Source organism: Lissotriton vulgaris, unplaced genomic scaffold, assembly GCF_964263255.1.
Source record: "Lissotriton vulgaris unplaced genomic scaffold, aLisVul1.2 SCAFFOLD_586, whole genome shotgun sequence".
In the NCBI taxonomy this organism is placed as follows: Eukaryota; Metazoa; Chordata; class Amphibia; order Caudata; family Salamandridae; genus Lissotriton; species Lissotriton vulgaris.
The window spans coordinates 226,296-248,030 of NW_028250360.1; positions in this window are offsets into that span (position 1 = coordinate 226,296).

The following is a 21,735-nucleotide window of genomic DNA, read 5'->3' on the forward strand; positions in this document are numbered from 1 at the left end:
AATGGATCAACGCCTTTTTGGAGGCGAGACTGCAACAGGTTTGGCTTCCACCTTGTGCCTCTGTCCCTATGAGGGTCTTCACTGGGGTGCCACAGGGGTCCTCACTTAGCCCGCTGTTTTTTAACATCTACGTGACTCCACTGATTTTTTTGGCAGGGTGTCTCAGGGGGCTAAGGTGATGGCCTACGCTGATGACATCCAGCTGCTGTTCACCTGAAGCAAGGAGGAGGATTCGGTCGAGAGACCCCATCACTGTCTGTCATCGGTCTTCCACTGGCTGGCCAACGCGCAGCTCAAGTATAATGAGGGAAAGTCTGAAGTACTGCTGTTTGGCTCTTTTGCTCCAGACTTCAGAGAGATTTTGGCCGCCCGGTTTTCCTTGTCCACCTGTGAATAAGGGTGCGGTCAAGAACCTTGGCGTTTGGTTCGATGAGACCCTGGTTTTTGGGACACATGTAAAAAAACTGTCCGGCTCCTGCTTTGGAGTGCAGAAAAGTCTGAGAGTTTCTGGCCTTCCTGACAAATTCAGCTAGAGAGAGGGTTGTTCGTTGCCTGATTCTCTCTCGCTTGGATTATGCCCATGCCCTCCTGGTCGGCAGCCCAGGCTATCTTGTGAAGAAATTTCAGGTGGTCCAAAATTCGGCCGGCAGACTACTAGGCGGACTGTCTTCCAGGCACAGTGCCTGGGCTCTTCTACGGTCATTGCATTGGCTCCCGGTGGAAATTCGTCTGAAATTCAAAATGCTCTCCATTGTGCAACGTGCCCTTTACGGTCTTGGTCCTAGTTATTTAGAGAAGAGATTCGCATTTTACACCCCAGTGAGACAGCTGCGTTCTTCTTCATTGCTGCTAATGCAGACGCCGAAGTTTAAGCACCAGGGATTGGGTGGGAATTCCTTTGCCCGCAAGGCCTGTTTTGCCTAGAACGAGTTGTCCTTGGCCTTAAGAGCCACTTCTGATTCTTTTCTGTTCAGGAAAGCCCTTAAAACTCTTCTGTTTTAAATCTGGTATCTGAGCTTCTCCTGCTTCTTTTTGCTGCTAGCGCCGGGACACTTCTGAGTATCTGTTGGCTGAATAAATTAAAATAGCATAACATAACATTAACCTCCAGAAATCTATTGCTCAGTCTACCCAAAATGGGTTTGACGATATGAGGTCCATTCGGTATTGTTTAAGTACAACAACCAGCGACCTCTTGGTGGTCAGGGCGCAAGTTTCCTCGGGAAAGAGCCACATGTCTCCCCTGCCCAATGCATAGCGGAGCTGCTTAACATGTTTTAGCCAGGGTATTTTTCCCACACCCCTTATAGTCAAAAGGTCCCTTAGGTCCTCCCTATAGATTAGAAGCTCTGGAGTAGACCAGAGTGGTCTCCAGTACAGCAGAGGGCGGTTTGAGGTGACCTACTGAATGGGGGCCAAACCCAAGTCTTACCGTAAAGGTGTCAGAGGTGTGCTCTGGGGAAGTCTCAATAGACTTCTCGCGAAACTATTCTCGGTGGTGGTCAGCCAGGTGGCGCTGACGTGGCCCCATAGCTCTACTCCATAGAGCGCCCCACCTCTCGCCTGGGCTTTGTAAATTTCCACTGGCGGTCCCAAGGATTTAAATGAGCACTCATTATAAACCTTTAGTATACCGCCAGAGGATTGGGCCAGCTTCAAATTTGCCTTGGCCATATGCGACCCCCATTCCATCCTGTCGTTTAGTGTTACCCCCTAAGAAGTCGAAAGTGGAGACTCTTTCCAACGCCGAACCCTCCGTATGGGGGTGGGGCAGTTGGATGTTTTTGCGTTAAAAACCATATATTTGGTTTTGGAAAGATTAATCTCCAGATTTCTGGATCTACAAAAGGAGCAAAACGCCTCCAGTGTTCCTGTATACCCATAGGAGATTTTGAGAGCAAAAGGGTATCATCAGCGAACATCAGGGCTGGTATCTTGCGGGCTGCTAAACTAGGAGAATCTAGATCCCTCGCTCCCTTTAGATGTTTGATCAATCCATTAAGGACCAAGGAAAAGAGCGTAGGGGCCAGCACGCACCCCTGCCTCACACCCTTTTCCACCGGAAAGGGAGCAGAAAGCTCCCCATACCTCACCCTTGCAAAAGTGCCTTGATGCAGACGTTTTAACAATTGGCACAGATAGACCGGAGCGCCCACCTCTAACAATATCGCCCAAAGCTTATCCCTCTGTACCAAGTCAAATGCGGATCGAAGATCCACAAAGATAAGGTAAAGACTACCAGCCCCCATTGTCATCGTCTTCCAGTAGACCATCAGGGGTCTAAACAGTTGGTCACTTATAGAGACCTTGGCACAAAAGCCCGCTTGGAGGGAGGTTAGGATGTGATGTTCGTTCATCCAGCTCTGCAACCTCGATAGTAAAAGGCGGGCAAACAGTTTCTGCAAGACATCGATGAGACTAATGGGGCGGTAGTTAGCCGGGTCGAGTGGGGAAGCCTTTTATGGATGGGGTGGATCTCTGCACCCAGCCAGGTTGGGGGGATCTCCATGCCATGTAAAATGGCATTAAAGTATAGCAAAATATAGGGAGCCCATACCTTCTGTTCACTCAAATATAGATCTCCAGGAATCCTATCCAGACCGGGGCCTTCCCAGAGGACAAGGTTCTAAGGGCCGCCTGAATTTCAAGCATAGTGCAGGGTTGATAGTCGGTATCATTTGCATCCGATAACCCTATAGTCAATGATGAAACTAAGTCTGCTGGGGATGCGGTGTCAGTGTGGGAAAAGAGAGGCTTAAAGTGGGCTATCCAGACCTCTTCGCTCAGGTTGGGTATTATAGCGAACGACCCCTCTGACGAGCCTGATCTGACTCTGTTCCAGAAGGCCCTGTAATCACGTCCGTCCAGTGCTTTTATGCTTTCCCATCTCAAAGCCTCCCATTCCGACTTGGATTTCGTAATTATACTTTTGTAGGTGTGTCTAGCCCCTCTAATACTCAACAGAGAGCCGATTTTAACCTCCCTAACAAGAGCACTTTTAGCATCCCTACAGTTATTGTTGAACCATTGGGCCTGGTTTTTTGCCCGTGACCTCTTGTTGACTGTGGTGTAGAAATAGTTGTCAACCGGGAGTTCGAAGGCCTCTGCTAGGGAGCTGGCAACGTGTTGATATAGCTCCGAAATTGTATCAGGAGCTAACGCAAACTTGGCTCACCTAAGTCGTCTGCACCCCCCACCCCCCTCCCCCCCACGACTGTAATTAGGTTCGAGTCAGTAAAAGTCTCCAACGCCCCCATCTTTCCTGGGACATCAGGAGGGATTCTACCGTTACAGGCTCTAAGGGAATGGGTTACTAGGAGCTAATTAATCTGTAGGGCTAAAGGCGTTAGAAGCTTTGCCAGGTACATGGAGCACTCCTGAATGTGCCAAATGGAATCCTCATCTAGAGTGACAGAAGGGATCCCAACCAGGGGTTCATAGTGGCAATTAAAATCGCCCCCGATAGTTCTATGTGTCGGTGATGGGAATGTGGCAAGAAGTTCGTCAAGAGCCTCTAACATAGATAACCCCGACATGTGGGGAATAGGGCGCAAATAGATGTTAATAACCACCACCGTCGAACCATCCAAGTATTTGAGTACAATACAGAAAATATCCGGGGAGTGGAAATCTATTACATTGACTGAGCACCCCAAATGTGTGGCTACCCAAGTACACAATCCCCCTTGAAGGTCTTCCCCTGGGTCCCTGGACAGCCGGTGTATAAAATGTTGCATATCCCACCCTTGAGGGGGCAGTCAACAGCCAGGTCTCTTGAAACAAGCACAAATCGTACTTGTCCATCAACTCACCCCATTCTGGATTAAATAGCTTAGGACCTAGCCCTGCTACGTTCCAGGACCCAATTAGAGATCTACGAGATTCGGCCCTTGCTGGCCTAGCTATGGTGGATGCTAGCACATTAGAAGGGGGAGACACTAAATGAATATCTGGCTCTAATCCATCTCCTAAAGGGCTAGTGTTTAGGCTTAAACTAGATGAGGTCATTGTCATTCCTTCTTTCTTAGCCCTAGAAGCCAACTGGGGTGGGCCCTCTTCAGCTGTCTCGCCCTCTGCTACAGGAAACCCGGCTATATTGGGGACCCTTTCTTTGGGTCCCGGATGATGAAATAGTCTATACACGTTATTCAAGGCACTAAAGCTGTTAGCTATGGGTATATTATATTCTACTTCCTGTACACCTTGGTGGAAATAGGTTGGTGCAAGCCCGCCCGGTGCTAAATCCTGTGAGTAGAAGTACCCCAAGGGGAGAGGATTGATTGGACCTGGGTTGCGAGGACTTCCCCACTCAAGGATGTGATTGACCACTCCAGGATCCCTGAAATTAACAATCAAACAATCCCCTCCAATATCTTTACGTTTAGTCCCCAGCCAGCTAACTCGTCTAGCAAATAAGATTTCCCCCTGGCCCGATCTCGTTAATGGTCTGTATCTATTCAGCCAGAAAATAATTTTGTTCTTCAACTCGGGGTAAGTTTCCCCTCGTTCACCTGACAGCATAGAAACTTCTGTTAAAACCACCACGGACGGAGACGCCTCAGGTGGTAACTGGGGGCAAGGTGGAGGTTGTTGGATGCCATTGCCGGAATCTTTCCTAGCAGGGGTTTGAGGCGCCAGACCCCGGTCTGGCCGCTGCTTACTAGTGGCTTTTAGAGAAAGAGGTGGGTCTCGGGGAATCAGGCTAACTGTATCTGGGTGCACCCTAGGTGGAGTAACAGGACCGGGAACAGTAGTGTCAGGGGTACGTTTACACAAATTTGTTGGAACCAATCCCTGTGCCGGGTTATCTGATCGAGGACCTTTATTTAGGGCATGACCTTGGGTTACCTGCTTGGTATTGCCTAAAACCACTTTCACAGCATTATTCCCAGTTGGAGTGGGTAGCAGTTCTCCTCCTCCACTTATATTATTTATCAATGAGCCTACTTTATCAATTCTACTCATCAAGGTTTTAAAATGAGAATTGATAAGCTGTTCCAATTGGGCTCGATAATCTATTAATAAATGTGTAGCCCCGACCGGAGGTTCTAGGGTGGAGAAGAGGGGGCCTGACTCTGAAGCATCTAGGGTGGCTATAGTTCTCTTAGCTACTTTTTAAGTTGGTTTCTGCTTCTTAGTTCTAGAGCAAGACTTTGATGCCTTTGTGGCTACCTTGGGAACTAAAGACGGTGCTGGGTTAATAGGAGAGCTAGCATCTGGCACGCTCTGCGCACATGGAAGCTCAGCAAAAGAAGGCTCTAGCAGCGAGTCGGGAGAATTGACAGTGGCTAAAGATACATTCCCGGTTGGCAAAGGGGGGGCATAGCAGGTGTAAGTGATCTCTAGTGTTCTCTATGGCCGAAGCAACCACCCCTATTGTTTTTTGTAACATTTTGTCAATGGCTGTTAAACTTGGGACTGGGGTTGTTGAGGCTGCTTTTTGCCTAGTAAGAGGGCGAGAGGTTGGGGGATTGGTTTTGTCCATGGTGCTCAACATGGGATGCTAGGAAGTTTATGGTTACAGAGACTCAAATTAACAGTTCCGAATAAATTAAAAAAGAGTAAGTTATTCGCTAAAAAATACTAAGGCCCCAAAACACAATTTCAATAGTCAATATAAAAATGGCACTTTAGAGCCAAGCTTTGACTAGATAATGTCCTGATTACCACAGTACGAAGGGTCCAGTCCCGTCACTACTCATCCAGCCAAGAGGGATGGCCCTGCCCGGCCTCCTTCGGCCCCTGGCGGCCTAAGACGGTCCCGCCCTTGTCCCGGGCTTCTCCCGGCGCTGCCCGCGTGCCTTCCCGCATGGCGGGAGGCGCTAGCGTCACAGGTGCGCCGGTGGTCCACGGGGCACCTGGGAGATGTAGTTCTTAGCCGTTTCCCACACGGCTGCGGAGAAGAGTCGCGGTGCTCGGCCGTTGCCCTCACGGCTGGAACTGAGAGAATTGCCGCCCCTGGCGTGCCTCGGTAAGTGAAGTTCGCCACCCCTGATTGTGTGTTGAAGCGATTTTTTGGGTGAGTAGCACGCTTCTCCGAAACCCATAAAGGACTAGTGTTGAATTAGTATCTTGAAATTTGAAAGTAATTTGAGTGGTGGATATGTGAGTCAGTTATTTGGATTGAGAGGGTAGGGCAGGGATAGAAGAGGAAAAAAAGGTTTGCATTTATATAGCGGTTGTTACCCTCGATAGGGTGTTTAATCGCTTTTTTGGTGAGTTAACTCTTACTTAGTAGTTATGTACTCGCTATGAAAATAATTTGATTTACATAACGTGTACCTTAATACATTAAATCACATTTACTGCATGGATAATTGAGGAGAAACCATCCTCACCTATGTAGAATGTGATTGCTCTAGAAACGACTAAGGGCCAGATGCATCAAGCATCCATTTTGCGATTCCTTATTAGCGAAAAATAAGGAATCGCTAATAAGGAATAGCAAAATGGAATGCATCAAGCAATCACTATAAAAATAGCGATTCCTTAGAATTCCTTAATTGCGGCTCGCAAATTGCGAGTCGCAATTAATGAATACCTCCCCATTTATTCCTATGGGCCTAGAGGCCCATAGGAATGAATGGGAAGACAATCTCAATTTGCGAATCGCAATTAGCGATTCGCAAATTGAGATTGCGAGTTCAAGGGTGCAGGGGTGTCCAAAGGACACCCTGTTACACCCCTGAATGTGATCTGTGCACATATGTTGCGCACACACATGCCCTTAGGGCATGTGTGTGCGCAACATGAAACTTTGAAAAATGCACAAAAGTGCATTTTTCAAAGTTTTTGCAAATTACCATGAAGTTGTACTTCGTGGTAATTTGCGTGCCCTATTAGCGAATTCGCTATTTTTGATACTTTCATGCATTGCATTTAAGGAATCTCAATTTGAGATTCCTTAAATGCAAAGAATCGCAATTTAGCGAATTCTCTATTTGCGATTTTTGCATTTGGGATGATGCATCCCAAATGCAAAAATTGCACTCGCAAAGGGCCAGATTCTGAGAATCTGGCCCTTTTGCGAGCGCATTTCGCTTGATGCATCTGGCCCTAAGTTTATGTAACATGTGCAATAATGTTATCCGAATATTTCATTAAAATGTAGGTCTTCGCCTTACACATTTGTTTTTTTATAATTTTTTAATAGATTTTTTTCCCGAGCACATTGGAAACTGTACATAACACTCAGAATGACTATGACACAATATACACCCAAAAAAAGAATATAGCAGAGAGGAAAATGACAAAACCATAATGGATACATATAATTGTTAAGAAAGACATAAAAAAGCAAAAGAAATATACAACAATTAATTACAATAAAAGGTAGCCAAATAAGCAAATAAAATGGCAGTTACACCATTTTTAACTGTATTTGTTGCTTTCCAACCCTTAAAGTATATTTTAGCTCCCTACCCGTGACTATCCATTGTTTAACCCACCTGCCCCACCCAACATCCAATCTCGTATGGGTGCCCAGATTTTAGCCCCAAGAATTCTCTTCCCACTCCCTTTGTTTCTGTAAATGGCTGTCTCAAAGCTAAACATAGCCAACTGTCTTGCTCTCCAATTCAAGAAGGTTGGAGGCTCAGAGCTAATCCATTCACTAGTAATGCATGCTCTGACCACTTTCATCATCATAAACAACAGTGCGGTTTTAGCATTGCTCATTATGATAGGCCATGACTCGTGACCCACCCCCAAAATCACAAGTTCACCCGTAAAGGTCATCTGTTTTTGAAACAAAATATTTGAAAACCCTTCCAAATCCTGAAAAAACCCTGCCAGTTTTGGGCAAGAAAAAAAACATGGATAGAATCGGCCGCTAGCAGCCCACAACGGTTACACTTATCCCTACCTGTGTTTCCCCATGAGACACCTTCCTAGGTGAATAACACTATTAGCGAGTTCCAAGGATCTATAAACATTAAGGCCACTCACTCCTAATTTTTGCTCCCACTTCAATTGACAATTATCCACGTCATCTGGAAGGGTTGCAACCAATTGCTGATAGAATTGCCCTATTCCAAGAGAATAGTCCTAAATATGTACAAAAATTTGGGAAGGACAAGCATTTTAAGAACATTGCACCTCCCATGCAAAGAAAGATGCAAATGATTAAGATGCTCCAGAGTGGTATTAACCTTTTCTATTGCTGGTAATATGTTCAAGGCTAGAATCTCCTCCACCTTAGGAGTAATTTTAATTCCCAGGTAAGTTGCCTCTGGTGTGACTACCACACCGGCTGGGGTATCTGGCCTGGAATACAGCACTTGCGTCTTTCCAATATTGAGCTTATACCCTGAAAAACTGCCAAACTGCTCTGCTAAGGTTCTGATTACTGAGAGAGCCGTTGCTAGCGCCCCAGATACTGCAAGTATATCATCAGCATATGCCAATGCGCTGTATTCTACTCCACTAAAATGGATTGATTTAATATCCTGATGACTGTTAACTTTGCACAAAAATAATCAATATGTAAAGCAAATAAAAGAGGAGAACACGGGCACCCTTGGCGTGTGCCACGGCTAATATTAAATTCATCAGGCAACAGCCCTGAGATCCGTATTGAAGCCACCGGATTTATATAGAAGGTCTTAATAGCTTGAATAAATGCTGGACAGAATCCTTTCCACCGCTGGACCTTCCACAGATAGTCCCAGGAGACCCTTTCGAACGCCTTTTCGGCGTCCAACAGGATTACCCCCAGCACTGAATCCGTCACTTGTGCCCAATTCAGAAGGGTAATTACCCTTCTGTCGTGGTCGGCAGTATCCCGCCCTGGAATAAAGCTGTCCTGCACACTAGCTGCTAGAGGAGCTATGACCGTCCCTAGGCGTAAAGCGAGAATTTTTGAGTATATTTTACTGTCAGAATTAATTAACGAAATCGTTCTGTACGAGGAGGGTGATAGCTCAGATTTCCCCTTTTTTTTAAAAACAACTATTGTAGTTTTCCTCCATGACTCTGGTGCTATCCCTTGTTGCGCATTCAAAAACAATGTCATAAGCTCAGACATCAAAACACGGCGGAACGTTCTATAGAATTCAAGTGGAATTTCATCCGGCCCAACTGCTTTGCCCCTAGCTAATGATAATTGCCGCTTCCTCCTCCTCCCATGTAACATCTGCTGCTAAGGCCGCATTGTCTTCCTCTGAAACGTTATTGTTTCCTATATTCCCACAGAATCCTCCATATACCCTTCTTTTTTTGTAACTATGTCCTCGGTATACAGCCCAGCATAAAATCTACCGAAGACCCTCAACATGTCGGTTGGTAACTCCACGACCGTATCATCATGGTCACATATCCTAAATATTCCATTGGTGCTTTCCCTTTGACGTAATATTTTTGCTAATATCTTACCAGCATCTTCACCCAATTCGTAAACCTGAGCCCTATGGACAGATAGCTTACTAGCCATTTTTTCTACAAAGTGTTGGTGAATTCTCATTTTCATAATAGACATTGCCTTTAGTGTATCGTCTATGCTCAGCTGATGCGAGAGTTCAGTCGAGAGCTGAACCTCCAAGAGCCTAAGTTGCCTCATTCGACTTTAGTTTCTTTATTTGCTTTACATTGCTTCCCAATCAAGTGACTCATTGTAGCACCCCTAATACGAGCTTTAAATGCGTCCCAGACAATAGACTCTGAAGCTGTGCCCTGATTTAACCTAAAAAAGTCTGGGATCGCCTTACACATGATTATCAAAAGATTTACAGTATGCCACATGTACTATTAATCTAATGTACTGACATTTTACATTTACTTGTGTTTAAACGTGCACCTATACTCAATGTGCACTCTTGCTTTAACACACTAAGTGGACATTTTTAGGCCTACATTTCCATGCTGCATAAATACTGCTTTCCAGTTTCTGCTAACATGACTGTCTTCGCTGGTATTTACATGCATTGTCTGAGAATGGATACATTACTGTACTAGTGATAGAAAGAGAGAGCCTGAGAAGAAGACCTTGATGAAAGAACATGGAGAGACAGAGCGTTAACAGAAAGGCCTATTCAGCAATATTCCTCCTAGCGTGAGTGAGAAAGGACAATGTCATTCCCATGTCTAGTGTTGGATACTTTGTGAATGTTGCAGTCTGCAACGTGAGCATGGAGAAAGACGATGAACCCCTGATGATACAAACAGAGGGAAGTTCTCTGAACGATTTTAGCATGAATAATTGGAGTCTACACTGTCTGATGCTAGAGCTCTTTTCCCCTGGACTTTGAGAGGTTCTACTCTATTTGATTCATGATGTCTTATATAGCCAACATCTACTCTAAAAGGCCTTCTGGCGCCGATACAAGCATACCAGAAAGGTATTGGCAATCCTAATAAAATTAGAATGGATTGGTTTTTAAGAGTTGCCTGGAGGATAATGTTTGGCTGAGTCAGTCTTAGGTTGGCAGGGAGGGCAGTCCACAGTGTGGCAGTCAGGAAAATGAAGAAGCGACCGCCGCACCTAGCCCTTTTGACCTTAGTAATGGTCAGAAGGAAGGAGCTTTAGGAATCTAGTGTTCTGCGTGGCACGGAGGGACAGAGCAATCTTCAAATCAGAAGGGGACCTTTTTCCTGCATTGCACAGTAGGCCATGCATAGGATCTTGAAATGGATCAGTACTGGAGCTACTGAATGATGTTTGGGGAGCTTAAAGATTGAGCCTGCTGCGGCATTCTGGATGATCTGTAGGCTCCTTAGGACATATTGAGGGCTTCCCAGAAATCAGGAGTTTCCGTAATCAAGGCGGGGGCTCATTCATCCCTGTATGACCAGCCTCTTGGGAGAGGGTGATAGCCATTGCATGACTTTTCGAAGTATTCGTAGTAGTCCAAAACATGTTATGTCCAGTTTTTTGGTATGTGTCGCCATAGTGTGTTATCCAGCCAAACCCAAGGGTTTTTACTGTTGAGGACTGAACTGACTCCTCTCCAAGACATTCAGGCCAGGGCAATTCTTTCCAACAGGATGAGTTGTTGCCAACAGACAGCACCTCTGCCTTACTACCATTGAGCTTGAGGCTGCTGTCTGACATCCATTCTGTTATTTCCTTAAGGGAAGCATTTAGATCACTGGATGTCTGCTGAGATTCAGTGGTAGGTGTGAGTATCAACTGAGTATCCAGTTTAGACATCTGTGCTTCCTTTGATTCTTTCCTGAATGTGGCTTAGGCTACCATGTACATCCTTGACCCACGAAGTCTCTCGACCGAGCTTCTGCAAAGCTGACACCTTCATGCTTAATTTTCCTGCCCTGTTCTATTTTTCCTTCTTTGAATTTCCCTGATTTGTAAGATTCTTTAGGCTCTAGAACCATCCTCTTGGCTTGGACGTGAATTAAGGTAGTTTAGACGTACTCATGTATAGACGAGAAAACCTAACACTCTTTTCTGCGCTTCAGATACTTTTATTATTCTTTAATTTTCTTGTGACTGAGCTCCTTGTTTGCTTGATGCTGGTCCACCTAAAGTTCTTTAGGAGGCTAGGCTTCCCAGTAGTTATTCTGTATCTTTATAGTATAGTGCTAAGAGTCATGTACATTAACTTGATTGTTAATTTGTCATTTAACCATAGCTACTGATTTCTGGTCCTTATTGTGTAACTTAATAGGTTGCACTGTTATTTGAAATTGATTGAAGTAATGCTAACTCCCATTAACTTTCGGTCAGGGAAAAAGTTCCATCGAAGGACCAAATAGTAAGAAAGTTGGCCCAGAGCTCTGGTTCACCTTATCAAAGGCCAAGTAGGTAAGATTGCTCAAGATGGGTATTCGGAACTGTTGATGTTGTAAAAGATGTTTTAGCCAGGACCCTAAAACTGTACAAGTACGCAAGTACAACTAATTCTTTAATAGCTCCAATATTTCTCTTATTCTTTCCAGTGAGTCACTTGTGACATGTACAATACGTTTTTCATGATTTCCGTTTTTTTTCATGTTTTTCAAAACTTGATTACTAGTCCATTCAGATTAATATTTCATTTGAATTTTAAAACATTTATTTTAGTGTTCTATGGATTCTTTAAAGATATCTAAATGCCATCCTACTTGCTGTAGAATATACAGTTGGATGTCGTTCTACAGTGCTTCTTATGTGGACCCATTTTCGATCTGACTGCAGACCTCTTTAACTGCTGGTAAACATTTTGTCATTGCTTTTTTTTTTAAATGTACATACAGGGCTTTGGCTGGCAAAGGAGCATTTCTCCCTCACCGTTATGATATGGACTTGTTTGGTGCATCAGTCCACCTCCTAGAGAGTGGTTCCATTGCAATGTAAGGGGTGCATTCCCTGAAAGACACATAGTAAACTCAGAATGCAGGCTGGAGGTTACATAAAATGGAGTTCACTGCGGTGATCCCCTCAGAATGCAGTGTTGTAGATGATTCTAGGACTCTAGTAAATATTCCCGATTTCATGCCCTTATGCTGTTATATCATATCATACCCTTATATAGGCATAGGAATCATACCCATATTAAGACATAGCTAATGCAGTCCAAATACGGCCAGGCTACTCCCATAGACTCCTAAAAAGCACAACGCTTTCTTAAACAAACCAAGCCTCCAGCAGCCCTGGAATTCCCCCTGCTTCTGTATTGATTTGTCCTAGAACTCCTGGAGTCCTGAAAGAAATGCAAGTTCTTAGTGACGTCTTATATCCAACCTTACGTCAAACTCGGCACCTTCTAGGTATAAATATACCAGCATCTGCCTTAAGCAACACATGGTGGTTTGGAGCAGATCCGCTATCTACTTGCCCGACGCCCTGCTGATGCGGGTGCCGAAGGAAGCCGACCCTCCCTGCTGACGCACTGAGAGAGACGCTGTCTTTTCTCCTGCCGAGAAATCCAGCTCCAGTGTTTCCCAGTCACCCTTGCGGGCTGCTGGGAAATAGAGTCCTGAGAAAGAGATACAATACCTCCTTCATTCTATAACCAAGGTACGGAGCTGATTAGACCCACAGAGAATTCTTGATTCAGATTCTTGGCAAAAACTGTAACTCATCTACTCCTTCCCTGTACTAGGCTTAGGTTAGATACACTGGGGTAAGCGTATCTTAAAAACACCAGTTGAGTACGTCTAGTCATTATTTTATCGTTGTATGTATGTTATCCATTTTAAGTATCATATGGCTTAGAAACCATATAAATGCTTTCACAGTATTGTTTCATAATACTCATTTTACTGTACGCACTTTACTTTATGACAAGTATTGCAATTGTGGCAATTCACTTTTCTTGCATGAGAAAGTAGACTGCTCAATAAATACCCTTTTTATTGAAAACGCCCGTCTCTCTATTTCTCTGCACTTCTGGTGAAACTAAGCATGCACGATTGACTGAGTGAAATCGCTATCTATTGTTTCCGCGACTCTGGAGATATACTCCTTATTCTGGGGGAGCAAAGTTGTCATGTTTATGCGGTTGTCAGAAACTAATCCCTTCTTGTCTATTCAAGAAAGTTAGCACCTTCTTGTTTACTCGAGAAAGTTTCTAGTGACCTCTGAGCTAGCTGGCATTTCATAATTAAATCTAACATATTCAATAGAGACCTAGTTGACCTCAGTCCTACGTCTATACTGTCGTTTATGTTATTCCAATGCGCAGAGCCTATTGGGAATATAGGAACTACACTACATGGCGCCCAATGTTTGGTAAGGCGATAATTCAAAGCTAGAGACTAGAGTAACTCAGTCGTGCTTTTCACACAGACCCCTTTTTCCGTAAAAACTCCAATAGACGTCTGGAGTGGGTAAAAGGTTAATATCCGCCAAAACTTAGTAGGAAGAGATTCCTATATAATAGTTTTTGGTTTATTCAACGTTGAAGGATACAGTGTTCCAAAATATTGTGCACCTAATTTTTGTTTCCTTGAAACTTGATCTGCAAACTTTCTGTCAGCAAAATGACGGAAAGTGATGACGAAAGGGAGAGAGCTAGACTAGCAACTCAACTTTTGGCGGAAGACACAAGTCTCCAACAAAATGAACCGGATGCAATACTCATCCCGGTAAATGTAAGGAAAAGTGTAACTATAAAGCTTATAGAAAATAGTGTATCATGGAGAGGTGGTACAGTCATATTTGTGGTAGGTAGAGGCTCATGAATGTCGGCAGACAGAGGTATTCTATTCTTGGATACATGTTCCAGAAGAAAATGCTGTAATAGACGAGTTTCACTACTACAAAGCAGGGGAACCTCCAGAGGAATACACCCCTTTCGAGGATGTTGAAATTCCACTAATTTACCAAGAGCATGAGCACTGGTTCAATGGCGCCCTAAAACATCAAAATCACATTACCAGGCTCGGTCCACTAGGTAGACCAGGAGCCACATGGCTGGTTCTAGCCAGCTATACACCACATCCTGACATTGAAACAATGTCAGACAGAGAACTTTTAGTTCAGCTAAAACAACTAAATAAAATACATAGGCAATTGGTACAATATGTCATGCGGACTTTAAAAGTCCAACCTGCTGTAAAAATTCCACAGCACAGCCCTCACCAGGGGAACACTAATAAAATTACACCACAGACTATGCAATCAGTCATTGGTAAATTACCTGCAAAACGGGAACAAATTCCGTTCTGGTTAGCTCAAAAAATTACTCAAATAGAGGCAGTATTTCCTGATACTACCCCCCACGAAAAACACAGAATTCTGACAATCTGCCTACCAATGGGGATTGCACCACATGTGGAGGACTGTGACACTTGGGGAACAGTCTTTGCATCAATCTACACAAAAGCGCATGGTGTTCCGTCTATGGCGGTTATACCAGACGTACTAAGACAGATTCAAAATGAATACGGTCCAGAGCCTGCTTTAAATCTAGGTATGAAATTACTGAAAGACTTTAAGCAAGTCTCGGCTATACTACTAGCCAACATAAAAGGAGAAGCAGCATCCGTGGCAATCCGCCAAAACTTAACAGAAACAGATATAGCAGAACAACCTTTTGAACTTGCCAGAATAATTGAAAAATCCTATGAAGAATTAGGTAGAGACAGTTTGGGTGGGAAACCACTAAAACCACAAATAACAGAAAATCCTGAAAAGACTTTAATTAAAAATAACTTAACAACTCAAAAGAAGAAGTGGGAGGGTAATAAGCAAACCACAGTTTCAGACCAGAGGAAGGTCTCCCCAATGGAGAGATAGATCTCCAGAACGGGGGGGGGGGGGGGGGTAGGTCTCCCCAACGGGAGCCCTCTGAAAAAAGATATAACCTTAGAAATAGGGGAAATTTGAGAAAACCTGACAGATATCAAGATATTGATACACGTCCCTTTCGATCTTTTCAGACTTCCTCACAGAAATCGGAAAGAAGAGGACGGTCAGAACATAAAGAAGAGCACGTCAAGTCCAAAGACAAAGAACCTGCTCATCAAAGTAAAAAATTACAGTATCCCAAAAAAAAGGTAGTCAGTATTAAAGTAAAACATGCCGAGGATTCTGAGGACACAACTCAAGAACGGAGAATGGGCCCAGACAATGCTAGACAGCGCAGCAGAAGTGACCATGGCTCGCAAGATCCTGATGAATCTTCTGGAGACAGAGGACACAAATTAATACATTCAAGTGGAAACTGCAGACACTAGAGTCAGTGTGCCCCATAAATTATACGAAATAACATTACGTATGGAGGGGGACAAAACTAGGAAAATAAGAGGTCTCTTCTGGGAGAACCTATCTAGAGGTTATGATATCCTTCTAGCAGAAAAGGACTGGCCACCAGAGTTTGTAAGGGAGTGCCCACATGGCAAAGAAATGATTATGCCTGCCTCCTCAAATCACATTCCAATTCATAAAACATACACATATGCTAGAAAATGGGCAGTGCCCAAGCTCCTGAATTATATAAAAATCATGTAGGATGGGATGAGGGTTCTCCTCACCATAAAATCCAGATAAAAAATGAACCTACAGCACAAAGGCAGTATCCTGTTAAGCAAGAAGCTAAAAAACAAGTCAGGTAGATCTAAGATCAACTTGAGTACCAGGGGGTGATTGAAACATGCACCTCACAAATGAACAAATCTTTTTTTCCTGTATCCAAACCAGACAATTCATATCGTCTAGTATTAGACTACAGACACTTAAACTCCTGTTGCAAAACATTTGCAGAACAAAATTCACACAGTGCAGCACTGAAGAATGACATTGTGCGCAAAAAATATAAAAAGACATTAGATATTTCAAATGGTTTCTTCTGTCAAAACATTGCACAAGAAAGCAGGTATTTGACCGCTTTCTCCAGTATGGGGGCACAAAAGCAATTTTGTCGTCTCCCACAGGGATTCAAGAATAGCCCAGGATTATTCTCAGCCAGAGTAACAGAGTTACTACAAATGTATGATGATGAGGCATTATCCTATGTCGACGATATCGATCTAACAGACGATGACCTGGAAACACTTGAAAAGAGTGAACACCATCATACTTGGGTTCGCATCTGAAGGGTACAAATTTAACTTTAAAAAGTCACGAATTGCCCACCTCACTGTCTTATTTTTAGGATATGAGTTATCAAGTGAAGGCAAAAGCCTATCAGACAACTTCTTAGAGAAGTGTGCAGTACTCCAAGCTCCAAAAACGCTGAAAAACTTACAATCAATTCTAGGTTTCTTGAATTTCGGAAGGACTTACATTCTAAATCATGCAGAGAGGTTTAAACCGCTCTACGAACTAATAAAACCTGATTTCAAATCAATTAATTGGACTCAGAAACACACAGAAATTTTACGATCATTACAAACAGACATGTTAACTAAAACAAAACTGCAAACACGCGCGAACGAACGCAACCTTGTAATCCGAGTCATCCCAGGAAGATGTGGATTTACATACCTGACCTCTATTGAGGGAGAAACAGTACCAATAGCTTACAAATCACACTTGGACACACAAGCTGAAATGAAATTCAGTTCCACTGAAAAGATTCTAACTGCGGTACAAACTGCTGTAGCGAAAGAGCCCTGGCACAAGGTAAACGCATAATAATCGTTACACCAATACCTGCCCTAGAAGCAGTAACAAGAGCAAGCATTCCGAATGCTAAAGCCTTACATCCGAGATGGATACTGAGGTTCCGTGGCAATTGTAAGTGGTGTTTTCGACTCGCACGAATATGGTCGAGTTTAGTATCTATGAACCGCAAATGACGAGTTTAGTAAGTGTGCGCAGTTTCGCTGTGCTAACTTAAACCGTTCGTTTGTTATGTGGGTTTTTCATCTGTACCCACGGGTTCCATCTTAGATACGGCATCCATTTTGTCTCTTGCCCTCAAGTAGCCAGCGAACGGACGCTGTCCGCTTCGCGTCCCTGGGACTCCCAAGATATTTGCGGAAGACACATGTTCTTTGTAAGTGTCTTTATGACGAGGGGGATGCTACTGTAAGGCAGATGGCGCCGCTCGAGGCTCATCTTGCCGCACGGGCTTATTGTCTCAGCCGTGCATCTCATTAGGCACGTCCCTTTGATGCCTGTATCTCGTGTTTCCCGATACCTCCCCTTTTACACCCTTTCCGATCTCCCCACTGTCTCCGTCTTCCTCCACACCTGTCCTTGTTCCTATTTCGATCTGTTTTACTGCTGATTGGAATTCGCTAATGGTGGGAAGATGGGTTTTTACAGTTGGGAACCGCCAAATGTTTCCGCACTTATGTTCCGGACCTCATGTGTATCAAAGTGACCAAAGCGACCCCTCTGGGGGATAATGGTGGGAACCGGGTTGTAAACTTTTGTGTACCATGTTGTCTTATGGGTAAAAACTGTATAAAAGGAGCGATCCACAGAACCAATTTGAAGCAGTCTCCCCAAGTTGCACGTGGTGTACTTGTCGTGACTTCTGTGTTCCCTGCAGCAAATAAACCTTGAATCTTTGACGCCGAAGGAAGTGTCCCGTGTCTCTGTCATTCGTACGCCGGAGCAGGTTACCCACGAAGGTTTCAGGTGTTGTGCCCTGGCACCGCTGGGTCTTAAAGAACCCAGTCCTTCAGTTGGCGCCCAACGTGGGGCTGCATCAGTGGTACCGGTCCAAGCCCGACGATCGTGAGGAACTTCGTGTGAAATCTCCGAGGGAAGGTGCACTCCGCTTCATCGATCCTGTTGTCGAAATAAGTGGCCCGAAGACTTTTCCCGCGAAGATTCCCGCCTCCTGACGGCTGCGACGGACTGCTGCCCTGACTGTAGACCTGTTTTGGCGCCTGGCGTAGACCTTGGTAGAGCGAGACGATTGACGGGCCTTCCTGGTGACGCCATCGATCTTTGAGTTAAGTATTTGTGGGTCGCTCCCAGAGTTCTTGGTTGTTGACACTTTAGCGAGTGTTTTTGTTGTTAACGCTGTGTGAGTGTTTTTGTCGGTGACACTTTGCTAGCGTACTTTGTTGTGTTGTTTGACGACTGCAGCCGCCAAAAACCGAGGGTTTTGTTCTTTGCTGGGACTTGGTAAATCCCGTAACCCTTGAAGTTTGTGAAACTCGGCTAGTGTGCAAGATGCCTGGTCGCAGTACTTTGTTTAGTTGTTTCAGGCCTTGTGGTACGGATTCCCGACTGGAGGACTCGTGTCCGATACCTCCGGTTGGAACTCCCACGTATGAGCTCTATAGTAAACATGGGCTAGGCCCGATTACTTTTAATGATTACTGGATCAAGTATACGAAGAAGGAGGGCGACCTTCGTTGGCCACCTCATGGTAGCTTCGAGGCCCCGATCTTAGATAATCTAGAGGTTAAATTGTTCGCGAAAAAGTCAAGGCCGGCCATGTTTGATGCCTTTCGGTTGTGGCGTAAAGAAGCCCGACAGAAAGAGATCAGACAGACTAAACGAAATCAGCGAGATAGTGCTGGTACCATTGTAAAGAAAGCAGAGCAGTTCCAGCGTGATAAGGAGGTTAAGGATAAGGAAGTGTTTGATAGACTACAGCGTATGACCGTAGATAAATGTTATCCTGCCTTGCCTACGGAGTCGGAAAAGAAGGAAGAGGCAGTTGAGGATCCTTTAATGTCTTATCTTATGAAGTCGCCACCTCCGTACGTACAGGGTACCGCAGCTCCTGTGGTTCCTGCCGTACCTATTCTCCCGCCTATTCTTCCTCCGCCTGTTCCTCAACCTGCACCCGCCCTTCCGACTGTTCCTGCTCCTTTGCCCGTTGCTATCCCTACTGCTCCACCGCTTCCACATACTCCTGCTCCCGCTACTGCTCCTGCTCTTGCTCCTGTTTTGCTAACTCCTGTTGTTGCTACTGTTTCTACTCCTTCACTTGTTAGTCCTGTGTCCTATACTTCTCCCTCTACTCATAGTCGCAATTCTCCTCTTGCAGTTAGTTTCTTTCATTCGCTCGGACCTGTTCATGGGTCCGCTGGTTCTGATGGTCCTCAGAGACGTAGTCAGCTTCCTGGAAACAGAGAACGCGTTGCGCTATATAATATGGCGATGGGTTGGATGGTAAATCCTCTTAGAAATCCACCCCGTATTGTACTCGAAACGTTTTGTCAGTTCAATATACCAACCCAGAGATACGTGTTTGATGAAATGTGTAAGTTCCTTCGTGATCAGATATCGGCCGACGCACCTGACGAGGTGCTGATCGCGTTGTCTGATCTTCAGCTTCAGTTTTCGGCTGGACTGATAGTGGATACCAATGTTCGGCGTGCTGTCGAGCGGTTGCTATCTTTTCGTCCCGCTCCGATACCCCATGCATTGTTTGTTGAGGATATTGAAAAACAGCCAGATGAGTCTGGCCAATTTCCTATGCGCGAAGTTCCACCAGTGTGGATGCCAGGTGATGCTACTGCTATTCCTATTGTTCCGCCGCATTTCCAGAGAGTATGGATACATCTCCCATGGAAACGCTCAGAAGTGTTACAGGTGAAGCAATCTTTGCCTGACCCTCGCAAAAATCCTGCAGGGTACTACAAAGAATTATCGCAGCTCGTAGACGCTACGATAATGAATCTTGCTGATATCGATATGTTGTTTGGCAATGTCGTACCGCAACCGGTATGGGCTAAGATTCGTCAGGAAAATCACGCAAACGAACTAGGTGGTGATTGGGCGGCCATTGTAGCGGCGGATGGGTTGCAAGTTGGTGGTGCTAAGCCTGAACAGTTGATTGCTGCTCTCCCTCAAAGAATAATAACGTTAATGAAAACTCTTATGCCAGCTATGAGGGTAAACTGGGACAAATTGTCAGCCTGTAAGCAAAAGAAGGACGAGAGTGTTTCCGACTTCTTCACGAGGTTCGAGGAGGCATTCATCGACCATAGTGGACAGGATATGAGCACTGAGGGTGGTCAGAGGTTGTTTGTGGATAAATTTGTTTCAAACTTACTGCCCGATTTGAGCAATAAATTAAAGAATTCAGAAAGTGCATGGGCCGTTTCTACCTCAGCTCAGATATTGGCTACGGCACAATATTATGAGAATAGAGAGAAAGAGGAGAGCGACCGTGCTGATAAGAAGACGAAAGAGCTAAAAACTAAAGTGTTGCTTCAGCAAGCGTATCCTCCACGTTCAAATCAGACTTATTCGCAACAGAATAGACCACAGCCGCAATCGAACCGATCTCAAACTCGTAATGACTCCTCTTCCCAAAGATCTTCGTTAGGGTACAATCAATGTGCTTATTGCAGACAAGAGGGTCACATTAAATTCAATTGTCCCGTTCTAAATGAACGTAACAGTGGTAACTCATCTAGAGGAGGTCGTGCTGGTTCGCAGCAGGCATCACGTGGTAGAGGTCGTGGTGCTCAGAACGATCGCTCAGGTAACTCATCAAATTCCGATAATTGTTTCGATCAACGTGGATCGTCGCAAGGACGATCTGCGCAGTACAATGTAGACGATTATTACGTCGATCAGGGAACTGACGACAGTAATTACTAGGACAGCCAAAGACAAGGAGAGGGAGTGGTATCAGTTCCGGTTGATCAGAGAGGGCCTTACGTCGCAGTTGCTACATCGGGCGTCGTTGAGCTTTTTCTGTTGGACACTGGTGCAGCGAAAAGTTCTATCATGCATTCGAAACTCCCTGGCGCACCTTTGTCTGGCTTAACAAATGTTTCTGTTGGATTCTCTGGCGCCCCTGTTAGCAATCCAGTTTCGCGTCCTTTGCCCCTTAAAATCGGGCCACGTGCGCTAGAAGCTCCATTGATTCTAACCACAGGTTGTGGTGAAAATCTTTTGGGCCTGGATTTGCTTAAACGTCTGTATGCGACTTTGTATTGTTCTCCTGCGGGTGTAAAGCTTACGTTAGGAGAGAGGGTTGTCTCTCCCATGTATTTGTCTCTCGATAAACTCCCACCGGAATTGAGTTCTCTTCCTGCGTCTTTGTGGGCAACGGGTCCGAACGATGTGGGCCTACTTGATATCTCCCCTTATGTTGTTCAGCTGAAATCTAATGTGCGATTGCCACGTATTCCCCAATATCGTATCTCCCTTGATGGTGAACGAGCACTGTTAGCAATCATCTATGATTTGATCGAGAAAGACGTTATTGAGGAGACTCGGGGAAATGTGTGCAATAGCCCTGTACTGCCCATTCTTAAACGTACTGATCCTTCAAAACCGCCTGTTTATCGCTTTGTTATCGATTTATGGGAGGTGAATAAAATTGTTGTTCCTCAATTCCCTGTTGTGCCTGACATCACGGCGCTACTGACTCTGATTCCAGCTTCTGCATCGTGGTTTTCGGTGATTGACTTGAAGAATGCGTTCTT